At 38.5% G+C, this 21052-nt stretch overlaps 1 protein-coding gene across 1 annotated transcript in view; it reads left to right on the forward strand.

The window, feature by feature from the left end:
- Positions 1–19085: 19085 nt before the first annotated feature.
- Positions 19086–21052, forward strand: part of tenm1 (teneurin transmembrane protein 1) — a 129142-nt gene continuing 127175 nt past the window's right edge. Inside the window, exon 1 of the mRNA XM_079474600.1 lies at positions 19086–19296. The gene's annotated coding sequence lies outside the window, so the exon portion shown is untranslated. The remainder of the gene's footprint in view (positions 19297–21052) is intronic.

The raw sequence follows: 21052 nt of genomic DNA on the forward strand, positions 1-21052 counted from the left end.
TCTCAAATGCAGAAATGTTAATTCATGATTCCATTCAATTCAATTTTATTTTATTTATATAGCGCTTTTCACAATTTTCATTGTTCCAAAGCAGCTTTACAGGGGAAAATAAGAAAACCACAAAAAAGGTCAAACACAGTACATGAATAGTTTAACTTGTTATATAAACACCTAGTTAATAATATCTAATGTCAAGACTAGATTATTGTAATGCAGGCGCTTGCCGTGTAGGTTTTTAACAAAAACTCCAACTAGTTCAAAACGCGGCAGCTAGAGTTCTTACACAAGCAAAAAAGTATGAGCATATTAGCCCGGTCCTGTCAACACTGCACTGGTTGCCTATTAAGCAATGTATTAACTTTAAAATCTAACTGACTACCTATAAGCACTACACGGTTTAGTTCCTGACTGTAACCAGTGCAGATGGTGGAGCTGAAAGAGGGAGGCGGCGACTTGACATGTCCCCTCCCCACTACACAATATTCTAATAGCTAATTGCAGGTGCAATTTTGTTAAGATATATTAAATCTATTATCTACCTCTTTTATTTAATTTTTTTGGTTTATTTAGCCTAGTTGTGCAAGCACTGTCAAGCTTCTAGAGATGGAGCAGTGTAGTGGCAGAGGAGAACTGGTTCCCCTGGTTGGGCCTGTGTTCTCCCTAGGTTTCTTTTCTCCACTGGAATTTTGTGTTCCTTGCCACTTTTGGCAAACTTACTGCACTAGTTTTGCTCACCGTGGGCTGCTGACATCAGCTTTAGAATTTTTTACCTGTTTAATATTATTTGAAATGTAACGGTTTGCGTGAATTATTAATACCCCTTAAAGGAATTTTTAGTCAGCATAATATATTACCTGTGTTTTTCTTCTTTTCTCTTCTGTTTCTGTCTCTGTCTCTGTGTGTGTCCGTCCGTGTGCATTTATTTGTGTTTTGGTGTGCGTTCGTGTGTGTTTCAGCGTGTGTGTTATGTCTTTCTGCATCTTTCTGTGTGTGCGACTGTGCGCTGTATATTTTATGTGTCTTCACTCTTGATACCTTTTCTATTTTATAAATGTAATTTATTACTTTTAGTTTACATGTTTTCATGTACAGCTTTGTAACAATGAAAATTGTAAAAAGAGCCAGAAGAGTTGAGTTAAGGTCTATGGAAAATAATTGAGATAACGAAGAGATCTCACCTGTGATTTTTCTTTTTTATGCGAATACTAATTTGTTGCACTTCTTAAAAAAAATACACTTCTCTATTCTTTTTACTCACCCACATGACGTTCAACATGTTTTAAAACCTCCCAGCGTCTTCGGAACAAAAAATAAAGATATTTTAGGTGACATCCGAGAGATTTCCAGACCTCCTCACAGACATCGTGGTTAACGTTGTTGTCAAGGTCCAGAAAAGAACTAAAGACATAGTTTAATTGGTCCATCCACTTATAGTGGCTCAATTGAATTTTTCTAAAGCAAGGAAGATACTTAATGTGTGAAGGTCATTATTTTGTTTTTCACACATTGAGTATTGTCGTCGCTACAAAAACATTCAATTGAGCCACTATGAGCGGATGGACCATTTTAACGATGCCTTTAGTACTTTTCCGGACCCTGACAACAACTATAACCCTGATGTCTATGAGGAGGCCTTGAAATCTCTCGGATGTTACCTAAGATATCTTGTGTTTTCCGAAGACGACCGGCGGTCTTAAAACATCTTGAATGTGGGTGCTATGCATGCACAAAAGTTTTTTTGACGCAATATTATAATGAATAAGTCGTATTGTTGTCAGGTGTCAGCGGAGCACCACCCATCTCCTCACCCTTTGCTACACTTGATGTAGGCAGATCATTTAACATCACTCGCCTTTATAACAAGAGCGAATGTTCATTGTTGCCAAAGTTGTTCAACTTTCGCAGGAAGGTCCAGGCTGTCACTTTCCATATCAGTATCTGTCTGTTAAAGAGCTGCTGCCTAGACAGTGATCAGAAAGCCTTGCCCTGGCTGTACAGATCAATCAAACCGCCCACATAATAGAAGCTCTATAGTCAAACTCTATAGTTGTCTAGAAGGTCGCTTTCTGCACTTTTACTACTGACTAAAACTCCACCCCTTTTGTCATCATTCATAGAAGGTTCCAAACCATCGGCGAGATGGTTTCAACGTATTGTGTAATCAAGGCAGAGTAAAGGCACTGACCTCCGTTTTTTCCAAGTGCTCAAGATTGCTTTTCTTTACCAGACGGAACAGCTTGAATGCAGCGGTTTTGTGGCTTTTGGAGCTTACATAAACCATTAAACACTTGTATAGGTCAGGCCTTGTTGGTATCCTGAAATTCCTGTAAGATTCACCTGGCAAGTCATCAAAACCTGGTGCCTAGTCCAAAGAGAATTGCTGTGGGCTTTTGCTCACAGCATCCTCGACTTTGGCAGGTCTGTGCGTGGTGACACATGTGCTGGGGATCTGCCTGAAGTCTGTACTACACCATTGTTTGGAGCATGAACATTAACAAGTTTGAAGCTTTACACCTGTCACCAATCTTCGGCTGGCCTGTTAGAATAGAATAGAATTGAAAAGAACCTGTTTTCTGTACGATGGCAAAATATTAACCACAAATATAGCGGCATCAGCATTTATACGTTATACATTTATATTGCCATGGGGCAATAACTGTGACAGTGTTTCTTTGTTACTTAAATATGGTTTTAAAATGTACATTTAAATGCAGGACTAGTGATGTGCTGTATTATTATTTGATATTTTGTGGTTGGTTGGCCAGCTGTGGCAGTGAAGGGCATTGAAATGTGCATGTACTGCGCAGTAGACGTCTCATGTTTAAATGATAATGTCCTGTATGAGGGGACACACCATGTCAAATCAACTAAATTTAGAAAGTTGGCAAACATTAATAAGGTAATAAGCCAAACATTGAATTTAATGAATTATTTTCTGAGTAATCAACTATTTTGTAGAAGGGGATCAAAAGTACATTTTAGGAAAATCTAGAGAAATTTGTTGAATTTACCGCTAACTTTTGGTTCTTTACGGCATTATAGTATGGGCCTCAAAGTTATGAAGATGTCAATAAGACTTCACGTGCAAATTAAGGAATTTTTCCCATTTTTAATGGTTGACGACCAAATGTGGATCAATTACATCTTATATGTGCGGTTATTATGTTATGTATGCATGTTTGACTTTCTTCATTTAAAGGAACAGTTCACCCAAAAAAGAAAATTCTGTCTTTACTTACCCTCAAGTTGTTCCAATTCTCTATAAATTTCTGTTTTGATGAACATATAGAAAGATATTTGGAAGACTGCTTGTAACTAGGGATGTTCATTTCGGGTAATTTCCCTAACCCAGAACTGACGTCTTTATCCGAGATGACAAGATTTTAATATTAAATTAAATAAAATACATGCTGCGTCTAATTTCAAAGGCTGCATCCTTCGAAAGGTTGCATTTGTCGGCCATATACGCCTTCAAATGCGACTTAAGGAGGACGCAGTCTTTGAGATCAGACACAGCTACAGTTGACGAGTGACCTGTTAAAAAAAATATTGGCATTAGCCTGTAACGAACGTAAACGAACCTGGAGCGATTTGGACAATGGAGAAAAACGAAAATACTATAAATAAAATGCATAAAATAAAAATTCTAAATAATCACTTAAATAATAAACAGATTATGACAAAACGAAGACACAGACGAACGTTTTCCATCAGAAAAAAGAAAATATTTTCGTCAATAAAAATAGCAGGCCTGACTCAATTCAAAACTTGGCTAGTTTTTATTTAATAAAGTAAGTTTACATGTCACAGTCTGGAGCCTGTTGATAGTTAGACCCGTGGCAGAAAACACCCTTTAAGATGGCTCGAGTGTCCCGGGAATGTGGAGAATGATAACGCCTCGGAAAGGGAGTTTCATTTGCTTTCCACCAGCCAAGATTAATTTCCAAAGCTGGCACTTTGCCACATAAATGTGCCTTGGCAAACAGATTAGAATCTGATCTGCTATACAATTGCAAAATTAATTATTCACATTGCGTAGGTTATTTTTACATGTTACATACGTTTATGTTAAGTATACATCTACGAAATTCCGATGAAGTAGTTTATGAACATTTGTAACCAAACATTGACTGCTTTGTAGATTTCTTTGCACTGTTGAACACAAAAAATATATTTTGAAGAATGTAGAAAAGCAAACAGTCGGGGCACTTTTGACTATTGGATTTTTCCCACTATGGTAGTCAATGGTGACCAAGAAAAAATTACTTATACATATTTGGAACAACTTTAGGGTGAGTAAATGATGACAGAACTTTAAATTTTGGGTGAACTGTCCCTTCAAGTTTGTCTATCTCCAGAAAGGCAATGAAAAAAAAATGTTTAGGTGGGGATCATTGGCTGAGATGACACAGAGTGACCCTAATGTAAGTCGGTGGTAGATGTCAAACTGTGCCATTTGGTTATTCGTGATATTTTTAGTCTTTCCAGCTTCACAAACAACTGACTTCCTTCCCTTACTGGCATTCTCTCCGATAATTCGTGAGATCATGTTTCTGTAACTGGTAGAGCATTGTGCTAGCAACAGCAAGGTCATGGGTTCAATTCCCAGGGTACGCATAAATGCACTGTGGATCGTTTTGGATAATAGCTGTCAAATGTATAAATGTTAATGTAAAACTTAGCAGTTATATGGCATGTGCTCTCATGTTTTTTGGCCTTTAGTGCTGTATTTGTATATCTGTACCCTATCGTTTATTGCTTTAGATTCTCGCCCTCTTTTCGTGCTTCGGCACATAAGATTTGAACACGTTGTGACATTTAAAATTAGATTTATTCAGTGAGCAAAATGGCTTCAGAAAGATATTTTAGTTTATTCACTCCATAAACATTATACACCATCTTTTTTCAAATGGGGACATTACATGAACTGTTTTGTTTTGATGGAACGCAAATTATTTTAACTATAGATTAACCCTTAGATAAAACATTTTGCATGTTTAGAATACAAATACACAAAATAATTTCTTGAATTATTTGTACAAATGAAGTTGATCATGCATATCCCTAAATGGAGGTTTGGTCAAGTTTATCTCTCTTGTGGGCACAGTTTTGTCCCTGAACTGCACAGCACACACACACACACAGGTTATAAATCTCTTAAATATGTTTTGTGCATGTCATACAGGCAGAAGGCGTGATGCTGTTAAGCTGTTACCGTTAAATTTAAAGCCAAGTGTCCTTTATCCATTAGACCATAGCCTAGCGTTACTGTTGAACAATCCTTGTAATGTCCTCACACACACACAGAATCATTAGTTCTGAGTGAGTGAGAGTGTGTGCGTGTGTATATGAGCTGAAACACAAACTGCAGCAGTTTTAATGGTCTTTAATTAGATAGAGGAGTCTGAGATTACACGCCTGACATGACAGCAGAACAGCGCGTGCACGTGTCAAGTTTATTTGCGTACGTGTCAAGTGGTAAGAAAGGAGATATAATTTCTTTTTGGTTGCGTTGGTCAGCGTTTAGATTGATATTCTGTAAATAATGAAGACTGCAGGGAACTTTGATGGCCAGGAGAATGTGTATTACTCACCACAGGAATGAGTGGAAACAAATGTTGCATTAACTGAATAGTTTTGGTTATTTGCAGGAGTTTTAAAACATAGAATTTTGTGAGTGAGTGTGAGCGTGAGGTGAATGCACAATGAACTATTGCACTTTACATGCAGATATAGCATGGACGAATGAGAGAAATGAACGAAAGAATAAATGGACTTGATGCACAATAGATGGAGGAATCACAAGATTACGTAGTGTGTTTGAAATGCTGAGTTGTTCTGTACATTGCATGAAAATAGGAATTAGTTTTTCGTTGTTTTTAGTTAGCGATGTCAATATGATATATTCATGCATATTATACTGTATGTGTGACCCTGGACCACAAAACCAGTCATAAGTCGCACGGGCATATTCGTAGCAATAGCCAACAATACATTGTATGGGTCAAAATTATCGATTTTTCTTTAATGCCAAAAATCATTAGGATATTAAAGGTGCCCAAAAATGTGTTTATACACTATGTTAAAATGTTTTCTGATATCTACATAGAAAGTATGTGTCTTGGGTAAGTGCTTGGGTAATACTTAACCTAAGTATTTTTCCCTAGAATTAAATGGTCTGTTATTACCTTATTTGGTAGGGTCATCATGAATAATAATGTTGAGCTCTGCTCTGATTGGCTGTTTTACAGCGGATCTCATTTCAGCAGCTCACATAGTAATGTGTCACCATATGGTTTTACAATAGGGCTTTTCATACTGTGCTTAACCATTCTAAACCCCACTTTTAACCCCGGGTAAACTAACGTTTCACACTTGGAATTTTGAAGTGGGGTTATCCCCACATTTTTCCCGGGGTTAGCTTTTGCGGGGTTAACCCTGCATTGCGGTGTTAATGTGTGCAGTGTGAAACGAAGCGGGGGTTGAATGATACGACCAGACGCTTAGCAACGGACAACCAATCAAAAACTGAACAGCGCTTACCTCATTTCACAACTCCATGCGCTGTGTATACAATTCTTTGAGTTTTTTTATTATTTCAGTAAGTAGGGTATTTGAGTAAGTAGAGGCGTCATTTTTTCTCGGATGCGGAACAACAAGGTATTCAGTTAATTAAAGGGACCACACACTATTTTTTATTCAGTCAGTTTGACGCTGCAGTATTTATCCAATCATGACTGTTGACACCGCAAATATGCAAATAAGAATATTAACCCAGGGTTTAGTGATGTACAGTGTGAATTGTCTGGTTATGAAAACCCCTGATAAATTATAAGTGTGAAACTTGAAACAGATAACCCTGGATTCTGTTTACCTGGGGTTTAGAATAACCCGGGGTCAATAATTTCAAGTGTGAAAAACCCTATTGATAGCTTCTTCACTATGTAGCTTTGAATTGAATTGTTGCTGTATCCGGTTATAGATAATCATCAACCATGCCTTTTGACTGGTCTTTTCTGTGGGAAGGGTTTGGAAAGTGCTCACATCCCCTGCACAGCCTGGAACATTTCAATCCATGGTCTGCTATTTTCACACTTGTCCTCGCTTACTTACAATATCTGCAAATTTCCAATGATTCGCCTGTGCACCCCTGGCTGGCTGGCATAGAACATGGGCGGGTATATGCAAATGTTGGTGGAGTGCATGTTAATGATATTAATGATAATGTAACGTCACAGTCTGTGTCATGTTGGAATTGGCCATGAGATGTCCATAAGATGGAGGAAGCAATAGTGTTTAAGGCTCACAATATTTAATTTCCATGTACAGAACTATTATTCTTCATCTATGCCTAGGTAAATACAGTTTGCCATTCTATGGCAGATTTAAGTAAAGATCATGTTCCATGAAGATTTTTTATAAATTTCCTACTGTAAATATATCAAAACCTTTTTTGGAAGGCAGCACAATCACAAACCAAATTGGCCGGATATGCCAACTAACTTCACTAGCTGACCCCACTTTGGGAATTACCCACTCAAGTTTGGTATCTATGTAAAGCTTCTAATTTCCGCTTTTGGCTCCATCTACTTCCCACAACGTCGTAACAGCAGTGACCCAATAGAGAGCGTTAACACGAACCTGTTTCTTCATAGCAACTGTATCTAGTTTTTATGCACCCTCAGATTATAGATTTTTAAATAGTTGTATCTCAGCCAAATATTGTCCTATCCTAACAAACAATCTATCATTGTTTTTTTATTTATGGTCCAGGGCCACATATATAATGTATATGAATATATGAATATTTAATTTTAATGTGTAAAAGGAAATTACACATTAGCATTTTTTACATATTTTAAGTCAATGATTCTTTACAAGACTGTATATTTTCTCATTTTTAATGAGGCATGTGTTGGAATTAACAGTCGAAAAGTGGATAGAACTGCACAAAAGCCTCTGGAGGTGCGCAGGCAGGTTCAGCCAAGAGAGGTTTTCATGCCGTGGTGAAGAGTGCTTTTGTAATATCCAGCATACACGGACCATGTATGTCTTTAAATAGATGCAAGACAAATGGACTATAAATAACTAATAGACTGTAAAGATTGCCTCTGATGCGTCCCTGATTCTCAGAGCCAATCTGAAATGCAAATTAAAAGCAGGATGGCCGGTTTTATGAATAATCATGACACAACCTGGATCTTGTTATGGTTAAAAGTCATGAATTCTCCTTATTCTGACAGAAAACTATTAAGCTTAAAATTGCTGCGAGATAATCATTAAGAGAGGAGAGGAGAGATTTCTCATTCTCTCCAAAAGAGGAAAGCCTGAAGGAGGATTGCGTGAGAGGAAATTGTGTTGACACGAAAGGTGAAAAAAAAGAGAGCGAGAGATGGATGAGCAGCAGTCCTCTGCACACGAGAATTGTGACACTGTAATGCCACTCTTCTCTGTGCCATAAAACCTCCTCATTCTCTATAAAGTCGCAGGCAAACCAAGTTTGGAGTTTCCAGCAAAACAAAACTGAGATAAACTTGCCTTCCTTCATTATCTACAGTCTGCTGCTCTCCAAATATTCTGTTACTATTGGATCTTTGTTTTCACTGTCATTCGGTGTTAAAATGAACCCGGAGTTCTGCCTCTCTCTCTTTCTCCCTCCCTCCCATTTTTTCCGACTCTTTTTCTATCTGTTTCTTTTAGCATTGTAGCCATAATCCGTGAGCTCGATAATTCTGAAACGCACAAAGCTAATGGCAAAGCATTTTCATTTTGTTTCACATTTTTAACCCTTTTTTACACCCTGAATTGTGCACACGCCCATTCGTCATCACAAATGTCATAAAGGAACAGTTCACCCCAAAAAATGTATTCTGTCTTTGTTTACCCACTCTCAAGTTGTTCCAAATCTGAATACATTTCTTTGTTCCGATGAACACAGAGAAAGATATTTGGAAGAATGCTTGTAACCAAACAATTCTTGGCCACCATTGAGTACTATAGCAGGAAAAATTACAATGGCAGTTCCAGCACTGTTTGCTTTCCTTTCTTCAAAATATTCTTTCTTTTGTGTTCAACATAACAAAGCAATGTATACAGATTTGGAACAACTTGAGAGTGGGTAAATGAAGACAGAATTTTTATTAAGGGAAAAATCATAACTGTCCATTAGATGCTTTTTACATTTTCTAATGGGCTTTGGGAAAATATCTAGAGGTCCAGTGGTTTTGTTATGATAAAATTGTCCTCATTTGTTATCATTTACTTTCCCTCATTGGTACCAAACATGTACACATTTGACATTCTTTACTGGAACACGGGATACATTTTGAAGGTGGTTTAGGATAATCTATTTTATAAAATTAAAGTAAATTGTGATGAAAGCTGAAGAAACGAAACACTTCACCAAAGTAGTTTTATTCAAAATCATCTGAAACCGCCCACAGATCAAACTTGGCAACAGGTTTGACATAAGTGACAGTAATTTCGTAACAAAAAGGTAAATACCCGTGTGAATGGGATTGGAGAGCTTGGCGATAATATGATTTATTAGATCTTTTTGTGTTCCATGGAAGCAGGAAGGTCATGTGGGTTAATAACAACAGAGAGAAAAAAATCATCTACTTTGGGGATATTCCCTGAAATAAGGTGTTTAGCATCAGTGTGCTATCTTTAGGTTATTGTTAGGTTTTAAAACCAATCCAGGCCACTAATGTGGTACCAGTGACATATGATAAACACGTTTGCATCCACCTGTGAATACCAAGCCGCGCAAGCCGACGTGTGCACGCGCAGATCAAAGAAGCCGTGTCTTCTCATAAATGAGATTTTCCTTGGCCGGACATTAATGATCCATCTCTCTCGATGGAGCACGGGGGAGCAGGGAACACAACGGCAGAATACAGAGCAGCGTGCTCGCGCGGGTCTCTCCAAAGGGTATGAACCGGAGCGATGTGCCACATGCGGCTATTCAAACGCAGCATCACAGTGGGGTGAGAAACAAACAAAATGAAAAAGCAATTGAAATTTTTAAGTCCCACGCACATATGCACCTGTTCTTTTGACTCTGATACGGTACAGTGACAAGCTGCTGTTTGAAATTCAATGAAATGCACCTCGGGATAAAAATGAAACGAAGGAAGTGCAAGAGTCAGAGAAAGAAAGAGAATTACACTGGAGTAGATCTCAAACACTCGTGTGCCTTTGACATTTGGGGGCTCTTTTATGATGTCGCCTTCGTGTGTGTATAAATATACAGTATGGAAGCTTCATGTGTGTGTCTGACAGGCAGTGATGAAGCAGAAACATAATCTGAATGCCTTGATGTTCAATCTGCTATCAAACACACAGCGATGCGCAGGAAGAGGAGAAAGAGAAATGAAAGGCTGAAAGAGCATTTGAGAGATTTGGGAACAGATTTCTGATGGATGCTTGTGTGTGTGTGTGCGTTTTAGGCTGCCGGTGGAAGCAGGAACGTAATCTAAATGCTTTGATGTTTAGTCTGATCTTCCTTTTTTACAATTTCACATACACAGTGTACAACAGGGACAGATAGAGACTGTGGAAAATGAGAGAGGGAGAGAGAGAATGTAATGCAGAAAGAGAGGTGTCTTTATCTGTTGCCGGGCTCGTGTTCTTTTGAAAGAATGAACTCTTCAAGGGCATCATGCTATTGTTGAGAAAGGCTATCTCTTACAAAAGACACACATACACACGCTATACATTTTCTTTTAGAGTTCCTTGTTCACATCAGTAGAACATTGCAAAGCAAAGGGAGTCATCGTTACGTGTTCCGGTTGTGATATGCTGGAAATCTCTCCGGAGTAGAGGAGTCTTTCTGGAGTTGAGAGTTTTGGTCCTGCAAACACAAGCATGTCTTTGAATTGAGATTAACAAACATTCTCTGTCTGATATCCTCCTGGGATCATGCTCAGATCAATGCTTACACTCACTCACACACACACATGCACGCACGCACACACACATAACACACCAGGAGGTGGCATTGAACATCTCTCCTGGCTACATAATGAAAACTGGTTTGGGTGTAGACATGTTTGTGATGAAAACCACACAAACGCATCAGCATGCACATTTAAGGGCAATGATAGTTATGGTATCACATACAACTCATGTATTTAAAGCAGACATTCTCTTCCTCTGTTGCTTTCCTGTCATTTGTGTGTGTAGAATCACATAAAAAATATTACAATGAGTTTTTTTTCTATATCAGCGGATTAGATAAATATCAAGGTTACTCAGGCTTTTTTGCTTACTTACATATTATTTTATTCCTGCTTTTTTTAAAGGGATAGTTCAAGCAAAATGAAAAAAAAATTCATCATTTACTCACCCTCTTGTCAAATGTGTATGACTTTCTTTGTTATGCAGAACACAAAAGAAGATAATTTAAATAACGTTGATAACCGAACAACGGCGATACTCATAGACTTTGGTTTTGTGTCCATTTAATAGAAGTTATATGTTCCCCAAAAAATCTTCCCAAAGAATCACATAAAAAATATTACAAAGAGTTTTTTTTCTATATCAGCGGATTAGATAAATATCAAGGTTACTCAGGCTTTTTTGCTTACTTACATATTATTTTATTCCTGCTTTTTTTAAAGGGATAGTTCAAGCAAAATGAAAAAAAATGTCATCATTTACTCACCCTCTTGTCAAATGTGTATGACTTTCTTTTTTATGCAGAACACAAAAGAAGATAATTTAAATAACGTTGGTAACCGAACAACGGCGATACTCATAGACTTTGGTTTTGTCTCCATTTAATAGAAGTTTTATGTTCCCCAAAAAATCTTCTTTAAAACTTCGGATTCCAAGAATGAACCTTTACAGTGTTTTAACAATATTTTCCAGGGAAAAACTCATCTTTTCTTAACAATGGAATTTTTCTTAACAACCATAATGGATAGTCTTGATTCGGATTGGTTGAAGCATGGTCAAAACTGTTGTACAGTTGCAAGACTGTGGGTTTTGAAAGGTAAAAGCATACTTGAAATTGTCTGAATGTCATTGGATTAAAAATGTATTATGCAACTGAAAAGACTATTTGACATACCACATTTTTCAAGTGTTATAAAAATGTTTTTGAAACTTAGGAAAACATCCGACACTTTCTGCTTGTGTAAAATAACCGAGTCAATTGTATGAAGTGCACAGGGGGCTCAGACAGTAAATCACCTTGACATCAGTTGGCCAAAAGCCTAACTGGCGTCATCAATCTGAGAAAAGCTCACGCATCTTTGGCTTGTAAATGCCACTTGAGTGATATTTTCTCAAATTTTCACACATTCATGCATTTAAGGTGTCCAAAAGCATACTATTTAAGGCTGCTATGTAGTTATTTGTGTAAATAATGTGTGTTGACTACACGCTACACATAATAATTATGAAACCTTATTACAGTATCTCTGGTAAAACAAAGTCATTGTATCGCACAGCCTCTTGTGGCTTATTGCTTTAATGTACATACAATACACATACCACATTCGAAAATGAATAATTTAAGAGAACGAATCCTCCTGCACAGGCTTTAAATATTTGATTAGACCATGTCATAATAGTGTGTTTCATATTTGTTTAAAGGAAGTGCATTCCAAGCCCCATGGTCTGAACAGTACACTGTAAACCTTTTTTTGCTGTAGTTATGCAGCTAGTTGCCAGTAACTTAGTTGTAGATTTATATTTATCAAATTTATTGGCAACAGTTTGTCAATTTATCTTTAGAGTTATTATCTTTAGAGAAACAACTAAAATAACACCCTCATGCAAAGCCTTCTGGGAACCAGAATTGTTTTTTCTAATTTTGGTTCCCAGAATGCTTTGCATGAGGCTGTTATTTATTATTTATTTCTGTAAGGAAAAAGACTTGTTAATGTTTAATGATCATTTATCTTTGAACAAACTGTTGCCAGTAAATTACATAAATGTAAATCTACAGTAATTTACTGGCAAACTGCTGTAATTTCTACAGAAGTTCTTTACAGTGTACGTGCTACAGTATATACATTATTTACTTTAAACAATATTTACTTACATATGCAGTCTGGATGCAGTGATACCAGGGCAGGGTACGAGTACCGATATTTTTTTCTGGCACTTGCCAATACTTCTATGCATATAAAGATGTATTTTCTGTTTCTAATATGTAATTAGTTTGTGATTCACATTCTGAGATTCTGAACGCTGTGTAAACAAAGCCTACAGCTGAAATCATGTACACAAAGATTAATGTCAAATAACAACCTGTAATTGACGCTGAGTGGTTGAGCAGTTCTTAACAATGGGGCCAACACGATCTCATTCAGTCCATTACATTCTGATACTGCTAAGGAGAGATGTCCTCTTCGAGCCTGCAACTTTGTTTCATTTATTGAGATTGAGACTGACAGAAAGAGAGAGAGGGTGAGCGAGAGAGAGACTGAGGGTGAGAAGGATAGAGGGCTGAGAGAGAGACAGCTTGTGATAGGTAAAAGAGATTCTCGTTGTCATAAACTTTCATTCTAATCACAAGCTTCATTGGATCAGAAAATGCAGCCCCTCATTTCAGAGGTAGTGGGGCGTGATGTCAGACCCAAACACACACTCATACGCACACACATACACACACTCGAAGTGTCAGTGAGACAAGGTGTCATTCATTCTTAACAAGCTGCAGAAAAGGAAAAGCCTTTCCTCTCGCTGTACTGCTCTCTGGAGACTTCAGTAAGCCTGTTTTGTATGTGTCTTAAATTATAAGAGTAACTTTCGCAGGTGAGGGAGGGGTGAGATTTCAGATGATCTGTTTTTGACCTAGAGCCATGCTACAGCGAGAATCTATCCCAGAACCCTTTTATACTGAGATATTCTCGATCCCAGCAGAGAACAAACACACAGACACATTCGGCTGTGTGTCATTTGTGTATGTGTGTGTTGCCCTTTAAGTCTACGATCTGAGTCTATGGAACATCTTTGTACAGGAAAGTCATACCAGCGTTACAAATATGTCTCAACTCACCATACATGTGAGAGGAGTGGGACTATCTGTCCCTGATCAGCTCTGCTGCTTTAATGCACTCACAGGGTTCATACTCCGGGGGAATATCTGACCACAGATCAAGTCTTCTGCTCTAATGCACTTACAGAGTTCAGACCACGTGGCAATATCTGACCCCAGATCAGCCCTGCTACTTTGCTTCATTTAGCAGATATAAACGCACACATATACTGTACACTCACATGTTACGTTTGGAATTGAACACAAATGTATTGCTTCTTTCTCACAAATTTCTACACTTTATCTGCAACAAATGAAATAAGAGAATTGTTTTAGTTCCACAGATGTGTCACCTATCTGCTACTTATTGGATAGTCTTGGACTAACCTTACATCATTGGTTGATTCAACAGACCAGTGATGAAAGCAGCGTTCAAGACTGCGACTAAATGGTTGCATTTTGCGACCAGTTTTTGAGACAGGGCAAGCGTATGTGTGACATGCCAATTTGGATTTCTTTCTAGTTGTTATATCTCATGTGACTGATGTTTCTCGGTGTCATCCCTTCGGTCACGGCTCAGCTCAGTTTACAGACACAACGTGAGCGCATTACTACGATTCGCTGTTTTCTGTGCTGGATTTTTTGAGCCTGAGGACGATCGATTTGATATTTCAGTTGTTTAAAAATAAACTAGTTTAGAATACGCCATTTAACTGTTGATTACTTGAGACAGCGCTGAATCATTTCCAATCCGTTCACAACACGAATGTACGACAGGCGAATGCTCTTGTTAACTTTATGCGAAGTTATCTTTACATTGTGTTGTGAACATGATGACAAGTGTCCTTAATACGCAATAAAATCATGAAAAGAACGTATTAAGATGAGCCATTTGTTTTGCGTTAACACTACAAACAATAAAATATATACTTTTTCATTCAAAATGACACGCACGTTTTCTGTTGGTTCAAATGAATTCACCATTAATTTGGTCTTGTGTATTCAGAGGAGTTTAAACAGTCTCTTTACTTAGCCCTTAAAGCTTCTCTGTAAGCTCCTGCACCTGCAGTTAAATGCATAGACAGGTAGTACTTTAAAACTACTTTAACACATTAAGACATATTTACATTTCTGTTCAAATGTAAACACATTTAAAACTGTTCCACAGAATTCTGCGGATTTTTCCTAAATTTTAGCACAGAATTCATAAATAGATTATTCTGCAGATTTCTTATGTCCCTGGTATTGTCATATCCCTCTGAAATGAAAAGAAAACTGCGCATTGTAATTGCTGTGAGTTGAGTCTAATTATTATCAAAGTATTGTCTGTAAAAAAGCGATTTTGGGGACATTTTTCAATAATTGCATTGCAGGGTGATTTAAGGTGTGCCCCTAAATTTTCTGTTTGCGCTCCTAAAAATTTCAGTCAGGGGCTACAGTGCTCCTAGTAAAAAAGTTTGTCTGGAACCTTGGAAAGGGCAGTGTGCTTGAGATGTCCCTTTTAGTCAATATAAAGCAGATTCTGTTTGAAAGTGAGCATCACTATGTCCTCCTCACTCTATAAGGCAGAGCACTTGAAGTGTGAACTTTAAGAGCTGCAAGAAAGCTATTGTCTTATTTACTACAAAGCTAGTGGCCAAAGACATACATCACTGCCAATTTACTTTAAATCAGATTGTTACCTTGACGACAACAAAACATTTATTCCGTGCTTCTCAGACTGTCGTGGCCAACAAAAAATGGTCTTTGTGTACTTCAGATTTGTCAGCGCCTTTAAATGTTTAAAAGAAAATGCAAACAATTCAGGATTTTTGTTTTGTGCAGGTGACACACAGTGGCAGACTTATCCCTGCATGCTTTATACTTCATGTGTGGAGCATTTGCAATCACCACTAGGCCATAATTCTGATGCAAATTAGGCTTTAGAAAGCCTAAGGGTGTTTTCACATATTTCATTTTAAAAGAACCAAACCCAGTTCATTTAAAGTGAACCAGAAAGGGAACAATCCGAAGTTTACACCAGTCCTTTTGGTGTTACAGTATAATGGATTCAAAAGTGAACCCAGCTCTCTTATTTTGGTCCTCATGAGTGCTAAAGTGATCTCAGACCGTTTTCTGTTCACACCATAACTCCAATGTTCTGCAGCAGTGGATTATATTATAACAAGGTTATAATAATTTCCCTTGGTTATTATTGAAAGTATCATGAATAACAGCATTTATATATATTGACAATAAAGTTGAATCTAATATTGATTGTTAATTACTGAAAAACTCTACAACTTGTTGTCATTTTTACAATATATTAATATAAAAAGAATGGGTTTGTAAATATATTAATCAAGATTATGTTGATAATGTGATGTTTAGTAGTAGTTCATATTAATGAATGTAGCAAACTTATGATAAAATGAAACTGGGTGATCTTATCCAAAAAAGTACTCACAACTCCGATAAATATATATTTTAACAACACCATTATTGACATTAACAGAAAATATACTAAACAGAACTAGATTTGAGGTGTGATAAAGATTGATGAAAAATTATGTAAAATTAAATATCAGTTCATTTTATTTTGAATATAAACCACCATTTGCTTTGATATTTGACCTCTTTCCAGCTGCTCTAATTAATCTGTTAGTGATAACTCTTCATGTTTTGGCAGGGTTTATCCGAACCTGCAGTGTTTGCGGCACATGCAGCGTTTTATTATTTACCGACAGACGGACGCACCTCCACCTCAAGAGGAGGTCTTAGTACGTTAAGCTTTTGTGGCCTTTTATGGGGGTCTGAGATCACTTGGACTGTTCACATATACACGCTGAACTGCTCCGACAGCGTTTGGAGGGCTCAACCGAACTAGGTGTGAAAACACCCTCTTGACTTTTGCCAATAAATCACTAAGCAGATAATGGCAAAATTACTTAAAGTGACCATTATCTCTGCACGTTACCAACAGCATTGAGCCTTGAGGAAGAGGCCTTTTCAAAATTATTTATTAGATTTTTCTAGAACAGCAATACAAATAACATTTTCTTTCCACAGTAAGGGTACAAAAAGCAGTGGTATTTTTATATAGATCCCAACTTGCTGAAGCTCTAGAAAAATAATACATCAATCAAGAAAGTAATTTAAATGAATTCAATGGGTTCGTAAAACAATTCATATTTTGATCTTATTGAGTGGATTACTTTTATGATGAATGTTATTTGCAGATTCAGCAAAATGTGTGACAGATATTGTTATTAAAAATAGCAAGTCACATCTGGGATGATTATGACAGAAGTTTCAATTCAATTTACAATCAGTGTACAAAACATACTTCATAAACTTACGCCTTGACCTTCACCTTTTCTTGATCCTGCACAAATCCAAAATGGCTTTGGATTGTTCTTACCACTGCAGAGATGCTAATGCACATCTCACATTAGAAGGAATGAAACAAAAATAATGAAACAAACCATGCACAAATGAATACTCAGCAGAAGCCAACTGATAGACCAGAGAGGAACAGGTGCATGCTGGGTGATGCATACAATAAGTTAAGAGAGCAACATGTTGCAAACTATAGCACACAAACCACCTTCTAATCTTCAGTCTGAAGTCTAATCATCTGTTATTTTGCTGTCATAAATAGCGGATCATGTGGTCATGAATAGTCAGACCGCCACAGATTCACTCTTTTAGATGCTAATGTTAACTAATTCCCACAGGGCCATTTATCCAAACAAACACACACAGATACACATCAAAGGTACACAGTGAGCTACGCCAAAAAAAAATCATACAACACAACCTCACGCCTTCACTTCAGGGGCCATTTTGAAGCGCACACACATACTCCAGTTGATGCACTGCTAAATGCATTAAACTCAAGTTTAAGCACTCCTTCTTGCTTTGTATATAAAATGTCTTCCTCTGCATGAAATTACCTTCCAGATTCCACAAAAGTGGTCAGAGGCACCCAGTCACAAATAAGAGGCAAGCAAAAGGCATCACACGCTGCTTAACAACCTGAAAATCACAGGAAATGCTCTGAGAGGTTCCCGAAGTGCTCATTTAAAAAAAATCAGACATGCAGATAGACGGTAATATAGTGAGTACCTTGACTCACCCACTCACACAATATCTGTGCACAGAGAGTTCAGGTTTTACAGACATGCTCGACATTACCTAATATAGGTATTTTATGGCGCATCTGGAGCTCAAAACACTTTTCTTATCACACAGTGTGAAGCAAAGTGTATGACTGTTTGGGATGGTTCAGTGGGTATGCACGTTGCATAGGCCTATGTTCTGTATAGGTGTACATAGGTGTCTGTATGTGTGCTCTGCTACATCAATGTACATCAACGTGTGCTGGAATGAGGGATATGCATTACTGCTGGCTTCATTGCGTTTGTGTACTCGTGCATTTTCACAACCTTGAGAAGACAGCACACATTGGAAAATGGCTTTCGTTGACCTTGGCCGATTACAGATACGCTTCCAATCTCAAGTCATTGATATACATATTGATGCCAAACAAAACAGATTTGTTTCTATTAAGTCTCATATTGATGTGCCGATATAACACACACACTTGCATCATCAAATAAAAATAACTCCTATACAGTACCTGTATAGAATTCTGTACACACACACACACACACACACACACACACACACACACATTCGGGCCTTGTGCAGAAACACAACATAACACACAAAAAATCTCTCTCAACAACTGCAACATGTTTTTACGACCGGGTACATTTCCAATAACGTGTATTTAATTGGAAATGTTTATCCGGGACAGCAGCAGTGTTATTAAGAAATCCGTCACACTCTGTGGACGTTTCCTCGGCGCGCGTTCTGGTCGGTCCGGGATTCTGCGCGCAGCATCGGTCCTCTCGCCGGCAGACACGCGCCTCCCGCTCCCTTCTCACGCCGCCACACCCCCTTTATCACGAGCGCTGAATGGTACGTCCCGGTGATGCCGAACGTGTCAGACACCGAAAGATCCGTGAAGACTTGAATCTTAACCGTTCAGAATACGACGCTCACTCCGCGTGCGAGTTCGCGTGTTTATGCGAGCTGCCGCATCCCGTTTCGCACAGCATCCGCTCTTGCGCGTTTCCCGGTAACCGAGCACCGCGCTCCCGCCGCCTAACCGGAGCCACCGTGTCTGCGTGTGCTCTCTGAAGGATAAACGCCAGGATTCAGTGCCGGAATTCACAAAACGACTCTCCGCATATCCATCGGAGATTAAATCAGCAATCCCGGGATTTTCCACTGAATCATGGTCAGCGTTGAGAAAGGTAAGAGGCAGAGCCCCGGTAAACATCTCCCGTTCTCAGTTGCTGCATGCATTTGGGGTGTTTACTTGTATACACTGAATACAGACGCGAACTCTTAAGTACGTGGCTGCGGGTTTGGCATCCCTTGTCAAATAAACGGTTTATATGTTCGTTTATTCTTAAATACAACGACGATATAGAGATAAACCGTTAAGGCGGCGGTAAGGAGCTCGGTAATTTCTTCCTGCGCAGCACATCTGTGACATCCCCGAACACAGGCAGCCTTTTAAACGAATCCCGGTCCCGAGACTTTCTCGGATTTAGATTCGAGCATTCCCACCTTTACCGGGCGCAACTCACTCTTGACAGTATCGACTGGACGCAAGACACCAATTACCCGCGGCTTGAGAACTTGACTGACTGGACGCGACCTTTACGCTCTTTACACTTGCGATACGAGTTATGTTGGGTAATACAGTAGGCGGCGTAAGGAGATTTCACGGTCGATACGAGGCGACAAAATGACCGCGACTGGGTCACCTGCATGTCACGGTAATTAAACAGGTAAACATTTACATTTAACGGGATGTCCTCGGCTTTACCGACGAGGGCGGACGAGTCCAGCGGCCGCGCGTGTTCTCCGCCTCTCCGTCGGTGGTGTGTGTGAGGGATGTGCGACACATCTGTGCATTATTTCCCTTAGAGGGAAACCGCTGGAAACATGTACAAAGTTGGTCTAGAAATAGTTAAGCTATAGCAGTGGTTCTCAACCTTTTTTTTCAGGGGGCCGCACTATGTCTAAGTTCAAGTTTCACGGGCTGCATATCATTTACATTTGGCGTCACCAATACGTAAACTATTGTAAACTAACCAGATATTAAGGTATCTAAATGATTACAGTTTTTATTATTATTATTATTAGAGTACAGTTAGATTTATTATTATTATTAGAGTATAATTCTACTTACCATTAATGGGACACCTGATGTTGTCGGGAGCAGACCAATTTGGTGAAATTTGGCTCAAAAGGAGTAACAGCACAATGAAGTTGCGACTGTAAATTGCAGTCTGTAAGACGCGCACGGTAACGTGACTTGATGCGCGTCATTGCAGAAAATGTGCGTTCGCAAATGTATGTCGATCCAAATATGGAAAGCACTTTTGAACTTAATAATCTGAGGTTTTCTCCAGAGATGTTTCGCCACATTTCTGTAACTGAGGATGACTGTTGCGCGGTATGACTGTGTCCTCTTGCCTGAACATCCATCAGTTCATCTTCGAGTGCGCGGCGGGACAAACCGAAAGTTGCAGCCAAGTCCTTGATTTTTTCCAGAGGGAAAGTCAATGGCTCTCTGATGAAATGTCCTGCAGATTTTATTCTCTCAAAATCAGAAAAACGAGAGGTGAATTTTTCCTGCATTTGACTGACGGTTTTAACGAATCGTTCTTTCTGTTGCATGTCCAGGACACCCTCACACACGTCATTCAGAAGTGGAAAGTGAGTTAAATCATCATCTTTGAGTTGTGCAGTGTACAGTACTAGCTTCATTTTGAAACTCTCAACACAGCCCAATAGTTCATCAACATGTTTTTCGTCACCTTGAAGTTGTAAATTCAGCTTGTTTAGGTGAGCTGTGACGTCTGAAAGAAAAGCAACGTTTGTTTTCCACTCATTGTCTCTCAAGACTGGAAATCTTTCTCCCTCGCCGATGTCATTAAGAAAGTTTACTATCTCGGGGAGTACAGCCAGAAAGCGATGCAAGACTTTTCCACGACT

Source organism: Barbatula barbatula (assembly GCF_947034865.1).
Source record: "Barbatula barbatula genome assembly, chromosome: 2".
NCBI classification, from domain to species: domain Eukaryota; kingdom Metazoa; phylum Chordata; class Actinopteri; order Cypriniformes; family Nemacheilidae; genus Barbatula; species Barbatula barbatula.